This window comes from Cetorhinus maximus, chromosome 30 (genome assembly GCF_964194155.1).
Source record: "Cetorhinus maximus chromosome 30, sCetMax3.hap1.1, whole genome shotgun sequence".
Lineage (NCBI taxonomy): Eukaryota > Metazoa > Chordata > Chondrichthyes > Lamniformes > Cetorhinidae > Cetorhinus > Cetorhinus maximus.
In genome coordinates this window covers 183,442-203,489 of record NC_135908.1, presented here as the reverse complement: position 1 = coordinate 203,489, position 20,048 = coordinate 183,442, and the positions used below count along the sequence as shown (strand labels likewise).

The 20,048-nt window shown below is 48.0% G+C and overlaps 1 protein-coding gene across 1 annotated transcript in view; it reads right to left on the bottom strand.

Moving 5' to 3' along the window:
* The window catches only part of LOC144669923 (potassium/sodium hyperpolarization-activated cyclic nucleotide-gated channel 4-like), a 317,118-nt gene that overhangs the window by 132,628 nt on the left and 164,442 nt on the right, over positions 1-20,048 (bottom strand). The window lies entirely within an intron of this gene.

Sequence of the window (20,048 nt, the reverse complement as noted above, 5' to 3'; positions counted from 1 at the left end):
TCACACTCTCTCCATCTGTTTCCATGCAGGAGAAGCCTGTTCACATCAGCAGGGAGAGGTCCCAGAGCGGAGTTCGAGTGGCCCATATTAGGCCCCTCACTCACTTTGAGGAGCGGCTATCACTCTGCCTAGTGAGGATGTGGACCCTGCCTGTGGTGACAGTGAGATCGGTGGTGAACACCCTCGTGAGAATCCTGCACCACATCATCCTTCTCTTAACGCCACTGTGAGTGTCTCTCTCTCTCTCTCCTGTTTTTGACTCTGCTGCCAGGCACTAATTATCTCTACTATGATTCACAGGGAGCTCTGCCAAGCGACCGACACCCTCAGCCAGCCAGTCCCTCAGCTCCATCCACAGCCTCACCTCCAGCCAAGAGGACACCTCCTCCATTGAAGAGCTGGAAATAAGCAGCCTGGAAGGCCCATCACAGCGCTTACCCACACCCTGCACCAGCGCAGAGACACACACCTCGGTGGGATCTAGATATAGAGCAGGCTCAGGTTCACAATCTGGTGGTCACCACACGGACACGTGTCCACAGCAGAAGGAGGCAGGTTCAGCTGAGCTCACCGGCACTCAGAGGACTGCTGGGGAGGAGGCATCTGTGAGGTCCGAGTCCGATGATGAGCCTCTGGATTCAGCCTCCCAACTCACCATGGAGAGTCAGCAGAAGGCAGGGTACATCACACAGAGCTGCTGGAAGCCCTCAAAAGAGAGACACACGAGTCAGAGGAGTGTGTCCGCCTGCTCTCTGATGAAGTGATGCCCACATGTGTGGGTATGGAGGTCTCCATGGGAAGGATGGCAGATGCCATGGAGACCCTGGTCCAGCAGAATCTGGAGTTGCGTGCAGACCTGCCCTCCATCGCGGGAGCCATGGGTGAGTTCCTGCAGTGGCAACACGAGGGGGAAACAGAGCCCTCGACATCCTCCCAGGTGCTCCTTCCCCTCAACGAGTCAAGCCGGGGCTCCCGGGCATCCAAAGGGAGGAAGAGTAGCATCTGAACACCCCTGGGTCACCCACTCAGGAATCTCAGAGTCTGTCCTCTCCCTCCGAGTCCCCTTTACCTGTGACCCCCTCGACCTCATCCTCTGTCATCGCAGAGGGAGCAACTGGCCCACGAGTGATTCTGGAGGGAGAAATATGTGAGCGTAGCGTGTGTATGTGTGAGAGTGTGTGTGTGTGTGTGTGTATGTGTGTGTGTGTGCATGTGTGTGTGTGTGTGTGTGTGCATGTGTGTGTGTGTGTGTGTGTGTGAGTGTGCGTGTGTGTGAGTGTGTGTGTGTGTGTGCATGTGTGTGTGTGCGTGTGTGTGTGAGTGTGCGTGTGTGTGAGTGTGTGTGTGTGTGTGCGTGCGCGTGTGCATGTGCGCGTGTGCGTGTGAGTGTGTGCGTGTGTGTGTGCGCGTGTGCGAGTGTGCGTGTGTGTGTGAGTGTGTGTGCGTGTGTGTGCGTGTGTGCACATGTGTGTGTGTGTGCGTGAGTGTGTGAGTGTGAGTGTGTGTGTGTGTGCGTGTGTGTGCGTGTGCGTGTGTGCACGTGTGTGCGTGTGTGCGTGTGAGTGTGTGCATGTGCGTGTGTGCGTGTGTGTGTGTGAGTGTGTGAGTGTGTGTGTGTGTGCATGCGTGTGCGTGTGTGCACGTGTGTGCGTGTGTGCGTGTGAGTGTGTGTGTGTGTGTGCGTGTGTGAGTGTGTGTGTGCATGTGTGCGTGTGTGTGCGTGTGTATATGTGAGTGTGTGTGCATGTGTGTGTGTGCGTGTGTGAGTGTGTGTGCATGTGTGTGTGTGCGTGTGTGCGTGTGTGTGCATGTGTGTGTGTGCGTGCGTGAGTGTGTGTGTGAGAGTGTGTGTGCGTGTGCGTGTGCACGTGTGCGTGTGTGTGTGTTGCAGGGCTTTTCGAAACCTCATACAAGTATTCTCCCACGCACGTGGATCCTTCCCGCATCCTGTGGTTTTCCGATGCTGCCTCCTGGGGTTGGCTTTCAGTTGTCCATCTGAGGTGACCGACATCTCTGCCCACCCACTGACCACACTCCCATGTAGCACCTGATCTTCCCCACGACTCTCGTTTCTCTTCTGATTTCGACAGGATGGTTGTGATTCAGCTTTCCGTGCGCTCCCTCATCTTTTCCCCCACCCCAGTCACCCATTTCCTTCCCCCATCACTGCTGACCACCCCCCCGACATCACCTTCCAACCCCCCTCCGTAACCTACCAGCCACAATCCTTTTCCTTTGGGGATGTCCAGGTGAATGTGCACATTCTCTTCCTTCCCAAAAGTCCCACCTCCATCCACATTCACCTCCCCGACCGCCTCCTTCCCACCCCCAGGGTCCGAGCCTGCCTCCAAGTCCCCAGCAACTACCCTCGCCATCCCTTCTAGTACTGCTGACAACCCCTCACCCCCTCACCCCCTCACCCTCCCACCTCACTCTGCCCTCTGTCATTCTCACATCCCATTGTTCCATGGACACCCTCAGTTTGCTCCCCATGAGCCAGTCATCGAATCATCAGAGCCTTCCCTAGCATGAACATGAACATCGCTCCCTCCAGACCGATTCCCCTCCTGGAACCCCTCCCCTCCTTGAAACGCCTTCCCCTCTTGGAAACCCTTTCTCCCCACCCCGGACTATCATCCTCTTCAACCTCCCCCCCCCCCCAGACTCCCCCGATCTTAGTCCTCCCCCCACACCGGGCTGCCCCCCTCCCTCCAGCTTAGTCCTTCCCCTTTCCTGATTCCTTCAGACACCCAATGTCCGATGGCGGGGAATGTGGCCCACCATCATGGGCTAGGCGGACGAACGCTAACTGGTTTCACAATGTCATGAAACCAATTCCTGGGCTTCTTGCCTTATTGCCCGCTCACGCCACCAAGCACGCCCGACACCTGCGGGCATGGAGAGTTCTGCCCATTGACATTGGCAACTGGGCTGACGGCCATGACTTCTAGAAGGGGCACCTGGAAGAGGTGAGCAGAAATGAAAAGCTCAACTGGCCAAGAAGATTGCCCAAAGGAAAAAGAGGCCAGCGAGTTGTGCGTTTTCTCAGCCCACTCCCTTCCTGTGCGGCAGAGAGTGGGGCTCCTGAACCATATCACTGTCTCCTGAGATGGAAAACTGTCAAGAACTGAGCAAGTGTAGCATCAGCTCAAGGCCGCATTGCTCCAGACCAACGCTGGAGTCGATAGGGATTAGGGGGGATCTTCTCAAGATCCATGCCTCAGCCGCAGACTCCCCCGATTGCCCTCAGAATCCTTCCTTCCCGTGATTTCCGGGGGCTGCTCCCACTGGACCCCAGTGGTGTACAACGCTACCTAAGCCCCCCTCCTCCCCTCACGCACATTGGCTTCTATATGCTTTGCCTATCACTCTACAAGTGCATCCATGATATTCTGCACCACGCTGGCCTCAGACAGCACTTTGCTTGTGTGATGATGCCTCAACAAGATTAACTTGGTGAAAATGCAGCATTTGATCTTAGTTTGACATCGAGGCGAAGCAGAACAGGACTTCTTTACCAAGCCTTACTTCCTAACTTAAAAACTGGCCTGAAAAGCCTCAATTAAACACACCCAGAGTATTGTAAACAGTTTTGGTCTCCTTACTTAAGAAAGATATAATTGCGTTAGAAGCAGTTCAAGGAAGGCTCACCTGGACTTATTCCTGGGATGAAGGGGTTGTTTTATGAGGAAAGGTTGAGCAGGTTGGGCCTATACCTATTGGAGTTTAGAAGAATGAGAGGTGATCTTATTGAAGTATATAAGATCCTAAAGGGACTTAACAGGGCAAATGCTGAAAGGATGTTTCCCCTTTTGGGAAAATCTAGATCTAGGGTACAGTGTAAAAATAAGGGGTCTCCCATTTAAGACTGAGATGAGGAGAGATTTTTGTCTCTCAAGAGTGTCATTAGTTGATGGAATTCTCTTCCCCAGAAAGCAGTGGAGGCTGGACCATTGAATATATTCGAGGCTAAGTTAGATTTTTGATCAACAAGGGAGTCAAAGGTTATAGCAGATAATTAGAGTTGAGACTATAATCAGATCAGCCATGATCTTATTGAAGGGTGGAGCAGACTTGAGGGGCCGAATGGCCTACTCCTGCTCCTAATTCTTGTGTTCACTGCACAAGTTTAGTGCAAGGACAAGGTAAGAGCCCTTTATATTCACCCTAGAGGCCATGAGGATAGTGTAGCTAGGAAATGGAGAGGTTACCCCAGAGCAGGAAGGCTATGTTTCTAGGATTTGAGTGCGAGACACGGGGCAGAATGGTCCCAGATTTGCAGTAAGTGTGGTAACAGGCAGGAAAAAGAACATTTTGCCCACCAGCCGCAATGGCAGTTTTTCACACCATATCATCCCAGTCCCACCTCATTAATCATGCATTCCCAGGAACCACTCTTTTTCACCTTGAGAACCCCTAAATGTGAGGTGGCGCTGCCCATGAAGCCTGGCGCTGGTGACCGCGAGTGCTGCCCAGAGCAAGGTAGACAAACAAACCACAAAGTCCTGAGTGAAGTGCAGCTCACCAGATGCATGTTGCTTATGTTCAGTTGGGAAACTCGTCAGTGTTGCAATCATGCCAAAGTGTTTGGATGGTCGAGGTGGGGGGATGGTTCCGGCAAGCTGGGCTTATAATGATCTGCAGATGTATTACAATGAAGTTCCCGACATGCGGTGACAGGAAACGCGCCCGCCATTGACGGGAGGAGCTGATGATCACAAGCTGGTTTGACGATGTTGCCCAGTGTGTTCACGCCTGATGTGACGTCCAACGCCAGTGGGCATGGGAAGTTCCACCCACTGATTATTGGGTGACAAATTCAAAGTTGTTGTTCAATCACTATTGAGCTTCATTTTAATAAACATAGATGCAAACACACTCAAAAATATCCTGGCTCCAAATCATTCTGATCTCACTCCAGTGCAGCACTGAGGATCACTCGAATGTCAGATTCACCGTCTTTCAGGTGAGATGTTAAACTGTGGCCCTGCCTGCCCTTCTCAGGTGGATGCAAAAGATCTTACTTAGTTACACTTAATAACTCCTGCGTCTAGCGGCAGACAAAACATTCCATTCTATACTGTCCATAGCCAATGTTCTCACGTCACTCCAGCATCTGTTGGTCAGCTGGAGATCCTGACTGACCATCTGATGCCAGTTCACCTTGGGTTGTCGTCTTCTTTGATGTTCAGTTGGAGCCCGTTGCATGACCTGATGGGCAGGCGATGATAACAGGAGCCGGGTGACAATGACCAAGCCAGCTGACTGCCTTTTGCAAGTGATGGATGACACTGGACGCTGTGTGAGGAGTTTTCTTACTTCAGTGTTGGGTATAAATTCCCTCCAATGTGTGCCTAGAATCCTTCAAAAACATCTGGTATCAAAGTATCCAGTTCCCTTTCTTGGCAGGTTTTCAGCTTCCAAGTTTCACAACCATATCAGAGAGTGGGGGACACGTTTGCACTGCAGTACCCAGGCTTTGTTTTTATGGTAATCTTTTTCAGTAAAAGCTCCATTTTGAAGGAGAGCTGGCAAGTTTGTTGTGCTGTCCTGCCCAATATTTATCCCTCAACCAACATCGCTAAAACAAGTGATCTGACTGTTTGTCTCTTTGCTGTTTGTGGCATCTTCATGCATGCAGTGGGCTGCCCTTTGTCCTAGATAGAAATTTTCACACAGCAGGTGGGCGCAGACCTGACCCGCTCGAGCATGAAACGATGCTCACTGACATCAACGCACAGTCATGTGACAGCTCGGTTGGCGGTGTGCCCCAGAGTTGGCAGCGTGCCCACCGACAATTAAAGTTTTGATGGGGCTACTTGAAAAACAAATACAAAATTTTATTCAAGCAAGGTTCCCTGGATTTTTTATTTATTTATTCCCGGGATGTGGGCTTCGCTGGCTGGGCCAGCATTTATTGCCCATCCCTAGTTGCCCTTGAGAACGTGGGGGTGAGCTGCCTTCTTGAACCGCTGCAGTCCATGTGGTGTAGGTACACCCACAGCACTGTTAGGGAGGGAGTTCCAGGATTTTGACCCAGCGGCAGTGAAGGAACGGCCGATATATTTCCAAGTCAGGATGATGAGTGACTTGGAGGAGAACTTCCTGGTGGTGGTGTTCCCATCTATCTGCTGCCCTTGACCTTCTAAATGGTAGTGGTCCATGGGTTTGGAAGGTCCTGCCTAAGGAGACATGGTGAATTCCTGCAGTGCATCTTGTAGATTGTACACACTGCTGCTACTGTACATCGGTGGTGGAGGGAGTGAATGTTTGTGGATGTGGTGCCAATCAAGTGGGCTGCTTTGTCCTGGACAGTGTCAAGCTTCTTGAGTGTTGTGGGAGCTGCACTCATCCAGGTAAGTAGGGATTCCTAGCCTCTGACCTACCCTTGTAGCCACAGTATTTATATGGCTAGCCCAGTTCAGTTTCTGGTCAATGGCAACCCCTAGGATGTTGATAGTGGGGGATTCAGTGATGGTAATGCCATTGAACATCCAGGGTCAATGGTTAGATTCTCTCTTGTTGGAGATGGTCATTGCCTGGCACTTGTGTGGCACGAATCTTATTTGCCACTTGTCAGCCCAAGCCTGGATATTGTCCAGGTCTTACTGCATTTGGATATGGACTGCTTCAGTATCTGAGGAGTTGTGAATGGTGCTGAACATTGTGCAATCATCAGCGAACATCCCCACTTCTGACCTTATGATGGAAGGAAGGTCATTGATGAAGCAGCTGAAGATGGTTGGGCTGAGGACACTACCCTGAGGAACTCCTGCAGTGATGTCCTGGAACTGAGATGAATGACCTCCAACCATCTTCCTTTGTGCTAGATATGACTCCAACCAGTGGAGAGTTTTCCCTCGATTCCTAAAGACTCCAGTTTTGCTCGGACTTCTTGATACCACACTCTGTCAAATGCAACCTTGATGTCAAGGGCAGTCACTCTCACCTCTCACCTCAGGAGTTCAGCTCTTTTGTCCATGTTTGAACCAAGGCTGTAATGAGGTCAGGAACTGAGTGCCCCTGGTAGAACCCAAACTAAGTGTCAGCAAGTAGGTTATTGCTAAGCAAGTGCCGCTTGATAGCACTGTTGATGACCCCTTCCATTACTTTCCTGATGATAGAGAGTAGACTGACTGGCCAGGTTGGATTTATCCTACTTTTTGTATACAGGACATACCTGGGCAATTTTCCACATAGCCGGATAGATGCCAGTGTTGTAGCTGTACTGGAACAGCTTGGCTAGTGACGTGGCAAGTTCTGCAGCACAAGTCTTCAGTATTATTGTCAGAATATTGTCAGGGCCTTTGCAGTATCCAGTGCCTTCAGCCATTTCTTGATATCACGTGGAGTGAATTGTATTGGCTGAAGACTGGCATCTGTGATGCTGGGGACCTCCGGAGGAGGCTGAGATGGATCATCCACTTGGAACTTCTGGCTGAAGATTGTAGCAAATGCTTCAGCCTTATCTTTTGCACTGATGTGCTGGGCTCCTCCATCATTGAGGATGGGGATATTTGTGGAGCCTCCTCCTCCTGTGAGTTGTTTGATTGTTCACCACCATTCATGACTGGATGTGGCAGGACTGCAGAGCTTAGATCTGATCGGTTGGTTGTGGGATTGCTTAGCTCTGTCAATCACTTGCTGCTTATGCTGTTTGGTATGCAAGTAGTCCTGTGTTATAGCTTCACCAGGTTGACACCTTATTTTTAGGTATGCCTGGAGCTGCTTCTGGCATGCCCTCCTGCACTCTTCATTGAACCATTGATTTTGTTTTTGACATGGTGAGGTCCATATTTACTTCAGTGAACTGTTAAATTAATGTCTGAGGAAGGTAGATCCCGCACTTACTGGAATTTGCAGAGTTGTGTTTGTAAATGTAAGGGCAGAAAAACAAGCTCAGACATTCCACAAAAACAGAAACCCTGTGATCTACACTGGACTGAACACAGGGGCAATGGGACTGAAATGCGTATTTTCTGCAAGGTGAAATAAACGCCAGCATTGATCAAAATGAAGGAAAAGCTAAAAAATAAATGCAGAATGTACGTTTTTGTTCAGTGGCTTTGCTAGGATTTGTTAATATATTTTTACATGGCTAGGAACAGTCAGAGCAGGGATAAGTATAATAAACAGTCCATTTGTGCACAGTACTAACATTCCAACACTTATCACTCACAGCTACAGCTTTGTTAAAATTAGCAACAACAGGAGCTTATCCCTCAAGGTCAACTCGTAGGGAAGAATTTACCATTCTGGAGACTATGGCCAGAATTTACCCCTTGGCGATTTGCGGGCGGGGCGCGGTCGCCGAGGGGAAAATGATGCGGGAAGATGTCGGGAGGAATCCCCGACATCATCCCAGTCCCTTTAAATATTCAGGAAGGCGGGCGGACAGCGCGATCAGCTGTCCATCCGCCAACCTGTCAATGGCCAATTGAGGCTATTGACAGGATAATTAAGCTAATTAAAGGTTGGCGGGCAGGCCAGGAGCCCCAGCGGGAAGGAGAAAAAAACATCAAACCTCATCCACTGGTGGGATGAGGTTTCATGTCTGTTTAAAAAATCTTTAATAAAGTTTATGTGATAGTTATTAACATGTCCCATCTCGTGTGACATTGTCACATGAGGGGGGCATGTTAATTTATTTATTTTGCTATTTTTGATGTTTACAAACGGTTCAGCGCTCTCGCTGAGACAGGACTTTGCCTCAGGGAGATGTGCGCTCTTTCACACGCGTGTGCAGTCTGACAGTTGGGGAATCCCCCCCCCCCGGAACAGGGAGCACATAGCGCTTCCCATCGGGCAGCCCGCTGGACCCACTCAAAATGGCGGCGGGGTCCGTTTCGGCGGCAGAGTTTAGCTGCCCGCCCACCACCGAGCCGGTGGGGCCCGCCCGCCAATCGAGGGCTAAATTCTGCCCTATGGCTGGGATTTTCTAGCCCATCATGGTAGCTCATGCTGCAGGGGTGCAGTGGGCCAGCCTAATGCCCATCGACTTTCGGCAGGACCGGAAGATCCTGGTGACTGGCGGGAACGGAAAACCCTGGACTATGTCTTGTGGTGAGTTGGAAACTCGGTGTGATCCCCGCTGGCCGGTGGGGTGGGTCAACACGCACAACCTCCTGCTTTACAGCTCATTAATTATGAATCCGTGAGGAGCTCGGTGAATTTGTAACAGGGGCAGGCAGGAAATCATCTGCCCAGCCATTACCTCATGGGGCTGAAGGTTCCTGGTGCCATATTTAAAGGGCACCTGGACAGATGTTCACTCATTGCTGGCCAGGAGCTCTGCATCCCTCCTCCAGAGCTCTTGCAGCTGGAGCTTATACTGGAGAAGCTGGTGGATGTGAGAAACCACATTCTGGGGTATATGAGGGTGCCTCCTCTTGCCTTTCTCTCATCCCAGAGCACCGCTGGCGATACACCCATGGTCGGGCCAATCCTCACTGTTGCAGTGCTCCAGGGCTGCCAGCATCTCAAGGCCCCGCTACCTCTTGCTGCTCAGGTCCTTGCTTCTCATGGCCCTGTGCCAACCTGCAATGGGTCTTCCTACTCCTCATCTAGATGAGAGCCATTTCCAAGGCAGGGTTGCCTGCAGCATCAACGCCTCAATGGATGTGTGAATGAATTGAAGTGATACATTAAGTGAGCCTGTCCCTTACAGGTTCCCCCCCATCTCAGAGCCAGCAGGTCAGTGCTAAACCCCTCACCTGTCCTCCGTCTAACATCCCCACCCCACCCCTTCCAGGTAAAGGACATTCTGGAGGACTGGAGATGGGTGTTCCTCCTGTTCATACATGAATGCATATGGAGATATTGCCCTTTGACCAGGGAAATGAGAGCCATGTGTAAGAAGCCTCAAGCGGACACTCTTCTGCTGGTCCCCACTACCCTGGAAACTCTACAGAGAGACCATTGCAGTGGCAACAGAGAAAGACTAACCACATGACCACTCATCAGCCATGAGCATTCACTTGGGAGGATGGAGATTTGGAGTCTCGAGTTGGCTGCCCTCCAGCAGCCATGGCCCTTGGAGGCATCCACCTCCCTCCCTCCCTCCCCTCATCCCTGCCTCTGACAGCAGCCGGTGGTAAATGTCCCAGAACGAACGGCAGCTCCAGCCCGTGCTGGGGTCTCGTTGTTATGAGATCCATGTGTTCGGCTGCTGCTGCCGGCTTAACCACAGAGAGGAGACAACAAGTGAGTATCTTTCACATCCAGTTGCTTCATAATTATTAGGACATCCCTTTAATCGGCCACATGTGCTGAACTTGAACTCCGCCCACCCAAAAAGACCCTCCTCCCATCTCGCGGGGTCGCATTGACTGACTGCGTAGTCAAGGTCAGTTTGGAAAAATGGTGCGAGTAACCTTTCAAACTTACTCCACCACCTTCTACCCTCCTCCTGTCACCCATCAACGTCTCCTCATCACCATAAATCCACCCACTATTGCCTCTTCCCTTCCTCTTCCCTCTGTCACCTTTACACCTTCCCCCCATTACCCTGGACCCTATCACGATCCACCCCCATTTGCCTCTCCTCCCCTCAGAGCCGACACCCTTAAGCATCCCCATGCCCACCTTGACCCTACCCCCTCCTGTCATCTGAGCCCCCCTGTCTTGTCCCCCTCTGTGACCCACCCGATGAGACCTTCACCTATAAGGGTCTCACACTTGTCCTGCCACCCTGCCGGATCCCACTACCCCCTCTGACTGTGACTGTTCCCTCCTATCACCAGGACCCTGAGTTCTCCCCCAGGACATCATCATCGACACCACCGACCCTGCCTCCTAAGACACTCCCCCACCTCTCCCCGGACAATCTCACCCCAAGCCCCCCTTCCCCAGACATTCTACCCCCTCTTCCCCGACCCTTCCCCCACCCTTCCCCTTATGCTTACCTCCCCTGCCCAGCCATTCACCCTTGCACATTACACCCCCTCCCAGCTTTCGCCTGCCTCCCTTGCCCAGCCTTGATGCAGAAGCTTGTCAGCAGCACTCGAGTGCTCACCGTCCCCAAGCAGAGCAAAATCTACAGACCTCAAAGTCCTGGAATAAGTGAGGGTCGGCGGGTGCCCACACAGTCGTAAAACTAAACATTCTGAATTCTGGTTGGCGGGGAAATGAATTTGGAGAGAGAAGCTCATTCCAGCGAGGTGGCCAATAATGAGCGTGCGTAAGGTGCAAGTCAGGTTCTCGACATTGTTCATCGGGAAGCTCAACCTGCCTTTAACCCGCCCTTAACCCGCCTTTAAACCTCCTTTAACCCGCCTTTAACCTGCCTTTAACCCGCCTTTAACCCGCCTTTAAACCTCCTTTAACCCGCCTTTAACCCGCCTTTAACCCGCCTTTAACCCGCCTTTAAACCTCCTTTAACCCGCCTTTAACTTGCCTTTAACCTGCCTTTAACCTGCCTTTAACCTGCCTTTAACTTGCCTTTAACCTGCCTTTAACTTGCCTTTAACCTGCCTTTAAAGTGCCTTTAACCTGCCTTTAACTTGCCTTTAACCTGCCTTTAAAGTGCCTTTAACCCGCCTTTAACCCGCCTTTAACCCGCCTTTAACTTGCCTTTAACCTGCCTTTAACTTGCCTTTAACCTGCCTTTAACTTGCCTTTAACCCGCCTTTAACCCACCTTTAACCTGCCTTTAACTTGCCTTTAACCTGCCTTTAACCTGCCTTTAACTTGCCTTTAACCTGCCTTTAACCCGCCTTTAACCCGCCTTTAACTTGCCTTTAACCTGCCTTTAACCTGCCTTTAACCTGCCTTTAACCCGCCTTTAACCTGCCTTTAACCTTTAACCCGCCTTTAACCTGCCTTTAACCTTTAACCTGCCTTTCAAGCTGAGGGATCAAGGTTCCAACAGCTTATCCTGCCATCGGGAAAGAGATTTTTTGCCTCCCATTAAAATAAATGCCACACCACCCCCCCCACCCCCCGACCCCCCGACCCCCCGCCACGATTCCCACTGCCGGTGGGAGCGGAGCCCATGGTGCAACAAGTAAGTTGCGTTCAATGTTACAACGTGAGATCGAGTGGTACCAGGTGAAGAGATAGGATTTTGTGAGGAAAGGTCTCGCAGGCTGGGCCTATCCTCATTGGAGCTTCGGACAATGAGAAGTGATCTGACTGAAATACGTAAGGTTCTGAGGGGATTTGACAGGGTAGCTGCTGAGAGAACGTTTCCTCTTGTGGGACAGTTTGGAACTAGGGAGCACAGTTTACAAATATGGGATCTCCCATTTAAGACAGAGATGAGGAGGAATTTCTTCTCTCAGGGGTTCTTTTGGAGCTCTATCCCCCAGAGCGCAGTGGAGGTCGGTCATTGAATATATTCAAGGCTGAGTTAGACAGTTTTTTGATTGACAAGGGAGTCAAGGGTTATGGGGGACAGGCAGGAAAGTGGAGTTAAGGCCACATCAGATCAGCCATGATCTTATTGACTGGTGGGGCAGACTTGATAGGCCTGATGGCCGACTCCTGCTCCTGTTTCTTGTGATCTTCTGAATTTATTTGAAAATGGTTTATGATTTGTTCTCACACCATCTTGAGCACTCTGAAAAATTAATCCCACAAAATGTTGCCCTTTACCATCCTACAAGCCTGTTAAAGGAATAAACCTCCTAAGCTGAATGGCCTTCACTTATTCCATGCTTTTGTGCGTGTGAGATTTGGTGAAGCTAAACTTGGGTCTGGTGGCAAGTTGCCTGCATATCACCTGCCAAAGTTTGGAGCTGGGCAAAGTTGGTTGATGACAGGAAGTTGGTTGGTGACAGGAAGATGGTTGATGACAGGAAGGAGCTAAAACAGGGTAGAAGACGATTCTGAAACAGGGATTCAAAAATAAATTTGCAGTGTTCCCAAATTTAGATAATAGAGGTGAACAGAGGAAGGGAGCAGGTACTGCCCCAGTTTATCACACTGTTTAAAACTACACAATGTTATTGCTATTGTTGCTGTCAGTCTTTGCTAATCACTTTATACCTCTCTCTTACTGGATGAGCTGTAAACAACAATGTTGGTCACTCATCTGCAGGGTCAGAGGAACCTGCATCTGTTCTGAAAAGAAAATCATAATGATTTGAATTATAATTAAATGATTTAAAAAGTCAATATTTTTAAAATGAGCCATAGAGGTTTCCAGGCGCTGTAATTTGTTAAGCGTACATTTCCGCTATTATTTTGTTTCATTCACTTTTCACGGTTACTAATTCCAGCATCAGACTTAACCTATACATATATTTTACTCTCTATCCCAAAACTGCTATTATTAGCACTGCTACGACATAATAGTTTGCATTTAGACCAGATTCTGTTTCCCCTGTGGCTGGAGAGTAAAGAACTAAGGGGCACAGTCTCAGGATAGGAGGTTGGCCATTTTCAACTGAGATGAGGAGAAATTTCTACCCCAGAGAGCCGTGTAGAGAATTCTCTACCCCAGAGAGCCGTGTGGAGAATTCTCTACCCCAGAGAGCCGTGTAGAGAATTCTCTACCCCAGAGAGCCGTGTGGAGAATTCTCTACCCCAGAGAGCCGTGTGGAGAATTCTCTACCCCAGAGAGCCGTGTAGAGAATTCTCTACCCCAGAGAGCCGTGTGGAGAATTCTCTACCCCAGAGAGCCGTGTGGAGAATTCTCTACCCCAGAGAGCCGTGTGGAGAATTCTCTACCCCAGAGAGCCGTGTGGAGAATTCTCTACCCCAGAGAGCCGTGTGGAGAATTCTCTACCCCAGAGAGCCGTGTGGAGAATTCTCTACCCCAGAGAGCCGTGTGGAGAATTCTCTACCCCAGAGAGCCGTGTGGAGAATTCTCTACCCCAGAGAGCCGTGTAGAGAATTCTCTACCCCAGAGAGCTGTGGATGCCAGTCATTGAAGGCCACGATCGATTGATTCTCGGACTCGAAGGGTATCAAGGAAAATGGAATTGAGGTTAAGGATCAGTTACGATCTTATTAAATTTCAGAGCAGGCTGAATGGGCCTCAAGGCCTACTCCTCTTCCTATTTCTTACATTTAGACCTAGGAGCATGCAGGATGTCTATGATATCATATTCCTGCCATAGAAAGTCACCCACCAGGAACACAGATTGAAATTCGAGGTATGCCCTTCCCATAATTTTATCCTGATATCATGGGAAAATCATTGGAAGCACACACTTGAATTCCTAATGTATAATCCAACCTGGAAACACTGCCTATCAGATGCACGATATTGTAAAATGGCTTCTACATTGGAAGAAATTCAGTCAGTGAAATTTAGTCAGAGGTTGGTGGATTTCAAAAGAAAGTTACATATGCAGGGTGAGAAAAATAAATGGAATTGCATGTAAAGATAAATGTAGTATTATAAACATTGACATATGGAACATGTAAGATTATAAGCATTGACATGTAATAGGTGTACACTCTCTGCAAAGGTGATGAAGAAATGCATTCGAGTTTGAGTTTTGGTCATTCATTGGAAGCATCCAGTCAACTGACTTTGCTGCAGATTCCTTCTCCACAGAGTGCCAAATGTACAAGAGAAATGGAAACACATGGTACCTGTGTTTCCTGACCTTGCTAAGACATGGGGTTGTACTGGTCCATTGTGATTGACCCTGAAATGTGCAAGTAAATCACTCAGTCATCTGCAGATGAGCAACAAATACTAGCCTTGCTAGTGTTGGCCACATCCCGAGAATGAATAATAACAAATAAATAGAAGGTGGAACTGTTTTATACCTGTCTTATGAGGTGACAAAGATGAGGTTTTCCTAACATGTCCAGATACTTGAAGAAAGAGTCTATAAAAATAAGTCCTGAGGTACTTCTGGATAGGGGCAAAATGCTACAAGTTTATACCTTGCATTTAGACTAGATTCTAGAGGTTGTTTCCTCTTAACGGAGAGCTCGGAGCTTGGGAGCATTAAGTTGTTCAGTTATGTTCAGAGCTGTATAAAAGCGCAGGTCAGTGATTCACGGACAATGCCAGTGATAACTGTCTAGCTGGGAAACGCAATCCATTGTAGGCTTCAATAATAACAAGATGCATTTATATACCTTTAACGTACCAAAGCATAACATAGGAGTGATTAGCAAGCCCAATTTGGCACCAAGCCATATAAAGAAATATTAGGACAGGTGACCAAAATCGTAGTCAAATAGATAGGCTTTAAAGAGCAAATTAAAAGAGGAGAGGTAGGGAGGCAGGCAGGCTTAGGGATGGAATTCCAGAGTTTAGGGCCCAAGAGGCTGAAGACATGGTCACTTTGAGTAACTCCAGGCCAAATGCAGAGTGAGATTGTCACTTCTTTGCACCAAAAATGTTTCAGGTGCAACCCCAGGAGAGTGCTCTCTACCACAACACTTCACAACCAGAATCTCTACAGCCCTGCTGAGTGATGCTGGTAACCTTGTGACTCATGATCGTGATTCTTGTGTTAAAATTCATTGCTCACCATAAACTTGGGTAAGGTTACTCAAACCCAATTCACTTTAGGGCTGGCACAGGCCACAGAGAGAATAGATCTTTCTATTATCAAGCTAAATCATATTGTACAAATTCAGGTCCAGGAGTCAGTGGTGAATATAAATAAATAAAGACTCAGAGTCAGTACTTTCATCCAAATCTCTTGCTCAAGGGAAGACATGACTTTAGTTTGTGAGACTAACCATTAGGCCTTAACCAGTCTAATGAAAACAGCGTTGATTTAACTGTTAAATATGCCTTATCCCAGGAGACAAATACTGACTGTAGAAAGCATGAAGGATACAATCAATTGGTGACACTGCACCATGACAAATAGAGAGGATGTCTGTCCAAGATGGCTACCATGACAACCATTTGGATTTTTTTTAGTTGACTTGCATTGTTCTTTTCTAAGCCTTCAAATGCCTGGGCTCCAAGCTCTGGTTTCCCCCCCGAGACACCTTTACTTCTCTCTTCAAAGATGCTCCTTAAAAATGGCTGCATTGTCCGAGCTTTTAATGTCTCCTTATGTGGCTCAGAGTCAAACTTTGTTTGAAAACATTACTGTGAAACATCTTGAGACAATTTATTGTGTTACACTTTAGGAAGGATATACGGGCCTTAAAGGGAGTGCAGCTCCACATTTACTGGAATGATAACTGGATTGTAAGGGTTGAGCAATGAGGAGAGATTACACAAACTAGGGGTGTGTTCCCTGGAATTTAAAAAGTTAAGGGGTAATTTAATATTAAGACATTACAGTTCTAGTGGGAGTAGATTGGGAGAAACTATTTCCTCGAGTTGGGGCCAGGATTTTTTTTAAATCTAGAAATTAGAGCCAGGCCTAACAGGAGTGAAATGAAGAAAAACTTCTACACAAAGAGGGTGGTAGAAGTTTGGGATTCTTTTCCTATTAAGGAGACCATTGAAAGCGAGTTTTCGTGGCCCGTCCACTTTTACCGTTGGCGAATGGACCAATCGGCCGGGCGGCCTTTACATTTTTGCTCAAATCTCGATCCAGGTTGGGATGGAATCTCCGTGGGGAAATAAAAATAAATACCTGGAGGCTTTTTCTATGCTTTCAGGCGCTTGGTTGTGCTGCATGGACATATTTTGCAGCATTTTTGTTGTTTAATTTACTCTGTGGAGGTCTGCAGCTCCCTGAGGCGTCTGCCTGCCTTCAGGGGGCTCAGTGGAAGCGCTCACCAGCACCCGCAGTGCCATCAGTGCCCGCCCTCTTCCCACCCCCAATGGCAGCGCTCAGCCCTTCTCAGGGCCGCTTCATGCCGGCTGCCGTTAATTGGCCGGCCAGCCACGGGGGCCGATCACGGTGGGGGGGCCTGTTTCCTGGCTGCTCCAGGCCCACTGATCGTGCACACCCGACGAGTGAAAAATTCAGGGCTTGGAGTTAGGTCACAGATCAGCCATAATCTCACTGAACGGCAGAACAGGCTCGAGGGGGTAAATGGCCTCCTCCTGTTCCTATGTGAAAGGCACTATAGAAATGCAAATTGTTGTAAGGAAAGTTATGAAAAAAGATCATGGCCAACCCAAAGAAATAATTTGTTCAAAACCAATTTGATGAGCTGTACAAATAATAAAAAATAGAATTGCAGGTTACAGATACAGTCCACAACCCATACATATTCCAAGGATTTTTGTTTCTCTGGCTGGATGCTGCCATTAATAACTATTCCACCCCACAATTTAAACGTGATAAATCCATCTATATGTTATTTAAAATTCATTCAAAATCTTTATGCAACAGTGTCAGTGAGGTTTTTCGTGCTGATGTGTTCACATCTAGTGACTCCTGTCACATTTATAATAGGATTTTTCCATTAATGTCAAAATCAGTGGCACTGCAGTTCCATTGTTGAGGACATTAGTTGGATCTGCGGGGAATTCCTTCCTTCTTAAACAGCTCCTGTCAGCTATCTTGTTAAAGAGGAGTATTAACTAATAGTCACACAGTCGCTTAGTAGTGCAGAGCTTGAATATTGCTGAAAAGAGACAGGATGTCACAGCTTTTGTCTTGCATTCACCAGGACAAACGCACGAATGCCACACATCCATATGCAGGGACCCACTCTGCAAACAAAAGGAATATGTTCAAGCCTTGCACATTTTTGGGGAGGCAATGCCTAGTGGTATTGTCACTGGACTAGTATTCCAGGGACCCAGGGCATTCTCTGGGGACCTGGGTTCAAATCCCACCACAGCAGATGGTGAAATTTGAATTCAATTTTAAAAATAAAATCTGGAATTTAAAGTCTACTGATGACCACGAAACCATTGTCGATTATTGTGAAATCCCATCTGATTCACTAATGTCTTTTAGGGAAGGAAATCTGCTGTCTTTACCTGGTCCGGCCTACATGTGACTTTGGGCCCACAGCAATGTGGTTGACTCTTAAAATGCCCCCTGAAATGGCCGACCGAGTCACTCAGTTCTCAAGGGCAATTAGGGATGGGCAATAAATGCTGGCCCAGCCAGCAACGCCCACATCCCATGAATGAATTTTTAAAAATTTTGAATTGCCTGGAAGCTTTGGGAGCCTATAGTTCCCTGTTACTTTCCCCATGGCAACGCCTCAGCCAATCAGAGTTGACTTGCCAACCAATCAGCATCCTACTTGCCAACCAATCAGCAGCCTTTTCTCCTGTAGTATAAATTGTTGTGAATGTTTACAAGTGAGCATTCTTGTATTTGTCCTGATGACTGCAGGATAAAAAGATTCAGCATGTCTCTCTTTTCAGCTTTTGCCTCCATATAATAATTGTAATGTCATTATGCCTCCACCACTGGTCTGGAAAGAGTTTAGCCCCTTTCTCCAGGGCATTGTTCCATCTTTGCTACCTGGTGCCCCTGCCATGTTACCATTGCCCTGCGTACTCTGGCCATCTGCTGCTCCATGTGCCCTGCCCCATGGATCTGGGGAGGAGCTTGCAGAGAGCCGATGGAATGGTTTGGAGTGATAAAGGAGGAAGATAGTGTCAGCACGTCCAAGAAGGAGCTGAATACAATTATTTTTTTAAAAAATCTGCCGGAGAACTGAGAACAAACACTGACAATGCTGGAGGAACAATGGTAAAGAGAAAAGTCAAACTGTCGCCTGGTGGCTCAGAAGTTGAATTTTGCTGAAAAGAGAGACATGTTGCTGAAGCTTTTTGTCTTGCACTCATCAGGACAAATGCAAGAATACCAAATTTCAAACAATCACACAACAAATTATACTGCAGGAGAAAAGGGTGCTGATTGGTTGGCAAGTTGATTCTGATTGGATGTGGTGTTGCCATGGAGAAAACAATGGGGAAGTATAGCCTCCCCCACCTCATCTCCTGGGTAATTCAAAAAAGGTGCAAGGCTTGAATATAATCCTCTGTTTGCAGAGATCTGGTCCCTGTGTATGAATGTATGTCACTTCCAGCAAGAATAAATGAGCCACATTATGAGCTCTTAAATTGGTTGTTAGTGTAGCTATTAGCATACTCAGGATTATTCAGCAAGTACTGACCAATCACAGTAGACGTTTTGGGTTTCGCAAGCACGGGCTGGTTGGGTACGGTCTGTACTCTGCCTATTACGAATAACTGAAGGAACAGATCATGTTTCACATGTTGATCTTTCCTCAGAACTGAAAACTAAAAGATAGATAAGCTGCTTGAAGAGCAAGGGAGAAAAGAAAACCTGTGAGAGGAAAGCAGGCAACAGGCACTCTAATCATTGAGAGAAGGTTAAATGATCCATATCTTCCAATATAAAATAAATTAAACCAACGTGCAAGCGTGAAATCCAACAAAAAAATTAAATGGATTGCAGCACGTGCTGATTAATTCAGAAGATTCCAACAGTAATTGGTAATGAAACAATAGCAACTTGCATTTATATAGCACCTTTCATGCAGTAAAACATTCCAAGGTTTTTAATCAGGAGTGCAATCAGATAAAAAAATTAACAGTGAGCCAAATACATATGCAACGCATTATTATGATCTGGACTGCAGGGCCTGAAAGGATAGTGGCATCAGGTTCAATAGTAACCTTCACAAAGGTGTTGGGTGAGTACTTGAGGGGGAGAAAATGCGCAGGGCTGTGGGGTAAAAGCAAGGCAATGGCACTAATTGGACAGCCCCTTCAAAGAGCTGGCACAAGCATAGCGGGCAGAATGGCCTCCGTCTGTGCTGCACAATTCAACGATTAGAACAGGTGGCCATAAACTAGGTTTAAAGTGGGTTTTGAAGGAAGATAGTGAGGTAACAGTTCCAGAGAGGTGGAGTAGCGGAGAGGGTTAGGGAGGAACTCGAAGGTACGATTTCCAATGGTGAGGGCAAAGGAATTCGGGGCCTAAATGTCTTTATTGGAAGAGGATGCTGCTTGTTTTTGCTGACAACATGTGTAAACATTGGCAACAAGTGGCTACTGATTTAGTGCAACATTTGCTAATCTTTCAAACTTGACAGAGTTGGACATGCACCTTTGCTCATATTGAGAGAGCACTCACTAAAAGCTGCACTATGAGCATCACCAGCTCCATTACATGCAGGCTCTGTTTCCCCAAGGGTTTAGTTACTACCTCTATTTGACTCTGGTTAAT